Raw genomic sequence first — 7,335 nt, 5'->3', positions numbered from 1 at the left:
CGCTGGGGGTGTCGCGGGCCGTAGGCGAGCAAGCGAGGAGGGCGCTCGGGAGGCCCAGGGCGCAGAGCAAGGCGCATGCGAGGGACGCGCGCGTACTGGTGGAGGAGCGTGGGGCAGGGGCGGCGCAGGGGAGCAACGGGGTGAGGGCGAGGCACGCGGCGGCGAAGCGGGCGCATCCTGGGGTAGGAATGGGGCGACGAGAGGTGCTCGGGAGATCGGACGAGCACGGGCACGACGCAGGCTTGTGAGCCAGGGTGCGTGTGGAGGCGCATTGGGCCGTAGGGTAAAGGGCAGTGGGGCACGGGGACGAGGACGGGGACGACGTCGAGAATGGAGAGGACGGCGGGGCAGCTCGGGCGAGATGGCTCCGACGACGACGGGGTCCAGTGATGTCTGCTAGAACTACATCGGTATTTCCCCAAATAGGAAGAGATGATGCAGTATAGCGACGGTAGGTATTTCCCTCAGTGATGAGATCAAGGTTATCGAACCAGTAGGAGAACCTCCTCACACCACGTAAACATCACCTGCATACAAATAAAAAATACTCACAACCCGACGTGTTAAAGGGGTTGTCAATCCCTTCCGGGTACGGCGCCTCAAGATAGGCAAAAACGTGAGGTAAAAAGTGATAGATAGGATAAATAGATCGCGGAACAAATAAATTGCAGCAAGGTATTTTTGTATTTTTGGTTTAATAGATCTGAAAATAAATGCAAGATAAAATAGATTGCAAAGGCAAATATGATGAAAAGAGACCCGGGGGCCGTAGGTTTCACTAGTGGCTTCTCTCAAGAAAAATAGCAACCGGTGGGAAAACAATTACTGTTGGACAATTGATAGAACTTCAAATAATCATGATGATATCCAGGCAATGATCATGATATAGGCATCACGTCCAAGATTAGTAGACCGACTCCTGCCTGCATCTACTACTATTACTCCACACATCGACCGCCATCCAGCATGCATCTAATGTATTAACTTCATGATAAAATGGAGTAATGCAATAAGAACGATGACATGATGTAGAGGAGATCCGTTTATCTACTGCGGTAGATATAGATCTCATCTTGTTATCCTTAGTAGCAATGATACATACGTGTCGGTTTCCATTCTGTCACTGGGATCAAGCACCGTAAGATCGACCCACTACAAAGCACCTCTTCCCATTGGCCAAACAAAACCCAAATATCGGAGAAGAAATACGAGGCTATAAGCAATCATGCATATAAGAGATCAAAGAAGACTAAAATAACTTTCATGGATAAAAACATAGATCTGATCATAAACTCAAAGTTCATCGGATCCCAACAAACACACCGCCAAAAGACATACATCATATGGATCTCCAAGAGACCATTGTATTGATAATCAAGAGAGAGAGAGAGAGGAAGCCATCTAGCTACTAACTACGGACCCGTAGGTCCACAAATAACTACTTACACATTATAGGAGAGGCACCAATGGAAGTGGTGAACCCCTCCATGATGGTGTCTCGATTGGATCTTGGTGGTTCTAGAATCTGCGGCGGCTGGATCAATATTTCATCGACTTCCCAAGGGTTTCTGGAATGTTGTGGTATTTATAGAGCAAAGAAGCAATTCGGAGGGCACCCGAGGTGGGCAGCACCCACCTGGACATGCCTAGGCCTCCTGGCGCGCCCTGGTGGGTGCTGCTCCCCTCGAGCAGCCCCTCACGTGCTTCCTTGGCCCACTGGCTTTCTTCTGGCCCAAAAAAATCCTCCAGGAGTTGCGTTACGTTTGGACTCCATTTGATATTGGTTTTCCTGCAATGTAAAAAACATGCAGAAAATAGCAACTGACACTGGGCACTATGTCAATAGGTTATACCAAAAAATGATATAAAATGACTATACAATGATTGTAAAACATCCAATAATGATAATATAATAGCATGGAACAATAAAAAATTATAGATATGTTGGAGACGTATCAGCATCCCCAAGCTTAATTCCTGCTCGTCCTCGAGTAGGTAAATGATAAAAATAGAATTTTTGATGTGGAATGCTGCCTAACATGTTCATCACATTCTTTTCTTTATAGCATGGACATATGGACTTTTATATGATTCAAAGCAATAGTCTAATTTTGACATGACGACTTTAATACTCAAGCATACCAACAAGCAACCATGTCTTTCAAAATATCAACACTAAAGCAAGTTATCCCTAGCCCATCGTGCTCAATCATTGATCCATTCATGAAACTCACTCGAATATTAGCTACACCCAATGCTCAAATACTATCATAGTGTCCCTTAGTTGGTGCTTTATAAGAGAAGGTGGAGACTCAAATTGAAAACAAAAATTGCATAAGTAAAAGAAATGCCCTTCATGGAGGGAAGTAGTGATTTGTAGAGGTGCCAGAGCTCAAAGCTTAAATTGAGAGATAAAACTATTTTTGAGAGGCATAATTATCCTACCAACGAAAACGACTTGGACCATCCCAACACTTTCCATGCTAGATACATCATAGGCGGTTCCTAAACAAAAAATAAAGTTTATTCCTTTTCCACCATAACTTTTACTTTCCATGGCTATCCCTCCATACCAACACTTTCCAAGGAATTTATTATTTTACAACATAAAGTAAATTCATTTATTCATTTCGGGACTGGGCATCCCTAGTAACTTTGCCATACTCTCGTGCAACGACAAGTGAATAAACACTCATTGTGAGAATAACACATCTAGCATGGAAAATATTGGCTACCCTTTACCGCCTCGTGAGTAGTAGAGCACACAAAAGAGAAATTTATTTTGAACATTAGAGATGGCACATGCAAATTTGCTTAGAACGACATGGAAGTACTGCATATAGGTAGGTATAGTAGACTCATAAGGCAAAACTGGTTTAAAGAGTTTTGATGCACAAGTAGTGATCATACTTAGTGCAAAATGAAGGCTGTCAAAAAGATTGAGAAGCGACCAACCAAAAATCAAAAAATCTTGTACCCAAGCATAAAGCATAAGTAACACCGAATAATGAACCATAAGTAGGATATAAATTTCATTCCATAACTATTTTATTTCGTGCTTGCATAGGGAATCACAAACCTTAACATCAATATTCTTACTAAAGCACAATTACTCATCAACATGACTCACATATCATATCGTCATATCTCAAAACCATTACTAAGAATCAAGTTTATTTTGTCCAATGATCTTCATTAAAGTTTTTATTATATCCTCCTTGGATATCTATCACTTTGGGACTATTTTCATAAGTTGCTTTTGATAAGCTCAAACAAATATAAGTGAAGATCATGAGCATAAATTTTTTCTTTCTCTCAAAATAATCTAAGTGAAGCAAGAGAGAATTTCTTAAAAATTAATAACTCCCAAATAAGTATAAGTGAAGCATGAGAGCAATTCTTCAAAATTGACAAAGCACACCGTGCTCAAAAAGATATATGTGAAGTACTAGAGCAAGTCCATGGCTCTAAAAATTTAAGTGAAGCATAGGAGCAAGCATAGCATAAATTTTTGGCTCTCTTAAAAGGTGTGTCCAGCAAGGATTCAACACTTAAAACACAAAGCAAAACAAGCAAAGACTCATATCATACAAGACGCTCCAAGCAAAACTCATATCATGTGACGAATAAAAATATAGTTTCAAGTAAAATACCGATGGTCGTTAGAAGAAAGCGGGGATGCCACTCGGAGGCATCCCCAAGCTTAGTTGCTTGCTACTTCTTTAAATATTATCTTGGGGTGCCTCGGGAATCCCCAATCCTAGCCTTTTTCTTATCCTTATTCCTTCATCCGTCGTAAGATAACCCAAAACCTGAAAACTTCAATCACACAAAACTCAAACAAAACCTTCATGAGATCCGTTAGTATTAGAAACCAAACCACTACTATAAGTACTGTATAAAACCTATTCTTATTTTGTTTTTGCATTATATCTACTATATTCCAACTTTTCTATGGCAAAAAATCATCAAAGAAAACCATAGAAACATCAAAACAAGCACACAACCCAAAGATAACAGAATCTGTCAAAAACAGAACAGTCTGTAGCAATCTGAAAATTTAGAATACTTCTGTAACTCCAAAAATTATGAAATTAATTGGTGGACGTGAGGAATTTGTCTATTAATCCTGTGCAAAAATAATCAGCTTAAAAGCACTCTTCTATAAAAAATAACAACGAATATCGCAATCGTAAAAGTTTTTGTATTTCAGCAAGATCAAATAAACTTTCACCCAAGTCTTCCCAAAGGCATTGCTTGGCCCAAACACTAATTAAAACAAAAAAACACAATCATAACAGTAGCATAATTGTGCTAAAAATCAAGAACAGAAAATGAAAAGCAAAAATAAATTTTATTCATTGGGTTGCCTCCCAACGAGCGCTATCGTTTTATGCCCCTAGCTAGGCATAACGCGTAGGATCTAAGTTTTGTCACTCTTATCCTTGTTTCCCTTGGAGGTATTTGTGTCGGGAGGTTTAGTAAATAAGACATAAAACACATTGTCCATGTAAACTTTGGCACTATCAAGTTGCTTTTTATCATAACCCCTTTGATTTTCGGCAGTGATCCAAGAATAGTGTTGATTCACATCGTTAAAAACTTGTTGGATCATATCTAAAATAGGGATTTGCTTTTTAAGATTCTCATCAAATATTTGGTTATCTCCAAGCAAATGTATCAAAGCATAATCACTATTATAAAGAATTTCATCAATCGCGGGTTTTTCATGATTCATGCCATAAAAATCAAAGATTTCCCTAGCTTCCCGTTTATGTAGTCAAATTCATTCATCAAAACAAGAGTGGCTAACTTTTTTAGCTTTAGGATCTTTTATAACGGGCAACTCATAGAAAAATCTTTGCAAGGTAGGATGAGTACGAATAAACCTAGTTTCAAGTTTCAAGACAAGTGCCGAGATAGCTTCCGCATAAGTTTTAGTCCTTTTAAGTATAGGGATATCATCAAAACTTAATTTTCCGACACAATTGAAAAATTCTTGGATATGTTCTTTTCCCATAAAATTCCCTTTCCCCAAAACAAAAGTTTTGGCATCCAGATTACCCGTACGCTCCACTTTAGGAGTTAGGCCATCATCTGTTTCTGCCATACCAAAGTCACTCATGGTGACAAGTTCAAGCGAATAAGAGATCTGATAAGAAAAGGGCGAACAAAAAAGAGGGCGAATAAAATGACAATTTTTTGTGAAGTGGGGGAGAGGAAAACGAGAGGCAAATGGCAAATAATGTAAATTGCTGGGAGATGAGATTTGTGATTAGGACCTGGTTGATGTTGAAGTTCCTCCCCGTCAATGGCGCCAGAAATGGCACGTTAACGGGAGACTATCTTGAGGTGATCCTCCCCGGAACGGCGCCAGAAATTCCTTTTGATGTCTGCTAGAACTACGTCGGTATTTCCCCAAAGAGGAAGGGATGATGCATTATAGCGACGGTGGGTATTTCCCTCAGTGATGAGACCAAGGTTATCGAACCAGTAGGAGAACCTCCTCACACCACGTAAACAACACGTGCACACAAATAACAAATACTCGCAACCCGACGTGTTAAAGGGGTTGTCATTCCCTTCCGGGTACGACACCTCAAGTAGGCAAAGAACGTGAGGTAAAAAGTGGAAGATAGGATAAATAGATCGCGGAACAAATAAATTGCAGCAAGGTATTTTTGTATTTTTGGTTTAATAGATCTGAAAATAATTGCAAGAGAAAATAGATCGCAAAGGAAAATATGATGAAAAGATACCCGGGGGCCGTAGGTTTCACTAGTGGCTTCTCTCGAGAAAAATAGCAAACGGTGGGAAAACAATTACTGTTGGGCAATTGATAGAACTTCAAATAATTACGATGATATCCAGGCAATGATCATTATATATGCATCACGTCCAAGATTAGTAGACCGACTCCTGCCTGCATCTACTAGTATTACTCCACACATCGACCGCTATCCAGCATGCATCTAGTGTACTCCCTCCGTCCGGAAATACTTGTCAGAGGAATGGATGTATCTAGATGTATTTTAGTTTTAGATACATCCATTTATATCCATTTCTGTGACAAGTATTTCTGGACGGAGGGAGTATTAAGTTCATGAGAAAACGGAGTAATGCAATAAGAACAATGACATGATGTAGACGAGATCCGTTTATCTATTGCAGCACATATAGATCTCATCTTGTTATCCTTAGTAGCAACGATACATACGTGTCGGTTCCCTTTCTGTCACTGGGATCAAGCACCGTAAGATCGAACCCACTACAAAGCACCTCTTCCAATTGCAAGATAAATAGATCAAGTTGGCCAAACAAAACCCAAATATTGGAGAATAAATACGAGGCTATAAGCAATCATGCATATAAGAGATCAAAGAAGACTCAAATAACTTTCATGGATAAAAACATGGATTTGATCATAAACTCAAAGTTCATTGGATCCCAACAAACACATCGCCAAAAGACTTACATCATATGGATCTCCAAGAGACCATTGTATTAATAATAAAGAGAGGGAGAGAGAGAGAGAGAAAGAGAGAGAGAGAGAGAGAGAGAGAGAGTGAAAGCCATCTAGCTACTAACTACGGACCCGTAGGTCTACAAAGAACTACTCACGCATCATAGGAGAGGCACCAATGGAAGTGGTGAACCCCTCCATGACGGTGTCTAGATTGGATCTTGGTGGTTCTTGACTCTGCGGCGGCTGGATCAATATTTCGTCGATTCCCCTAGGGTTTCTGGAATATTGTGGTATTTATAGAGAAAAGAGGCGGTTCGGGGGGCACCCGAGGTGGGCAGCACCCATCTGGGCGCGCTTGGGCCTCCTGGCGCGCTCTGGTGGGTGCTGCTCCCCTCGAGCAGCCCCTCAGGTGCTTCCTTGGCCCACTAGCTTTCTTCTAGCCCAAAAATAATCCTCCAGGAGTTGCATTGCGTTTGGACTTCGTTTGATATTGATTTCCTGCAATGTAAAAAACATGCAGAAAACAACAACTGGCACTGGGCACTATGTCAATAGGTTAGTACCAAAAAATGATATAAAATGACTACAAAATGATTCTAAAACATCCAAGAATGATAATATAGCATGGAACAATAAAAAATTATAGATACGTTGAGACGTATCATCTAGCGGCGTCGTGGGTGGTGGGCGACGCGGTCGGTGTGATCCCGATCCAGAACTGGATCGGGAGGGAGCAAACGAGTGGGCTGAGTGGGGGTGTTGGTTAGGGTTTCATGGGGTGGGGGAGGGGGGATAAGGAGGCCCGGCTGGGCCTGGTGGGCCGGCCAGTGCGGTGGCCAGCTGGGCCATTAACCGGTGTGTGGGGGTGG

This window comes from Triticum dicoccoides, chromosome 2B (genome assembly GCF_002162155.2).
Source record: "Triticum dicoccoides isolate Atlit2015 ecotype Zavitan chromosome 2B, WEW_v2.0, whole genome shotgun sequence".
Taxonomy (NCBI): domain Eukaryota; kingdom Viridiplantae; phylum Streptophyta; class Magnoliopsida; order Poales; family Poaceae; genus Triticum; species Triticum dicoccoides.
This window is presented reverse-complemented; position numbering follows the sequence as displayed.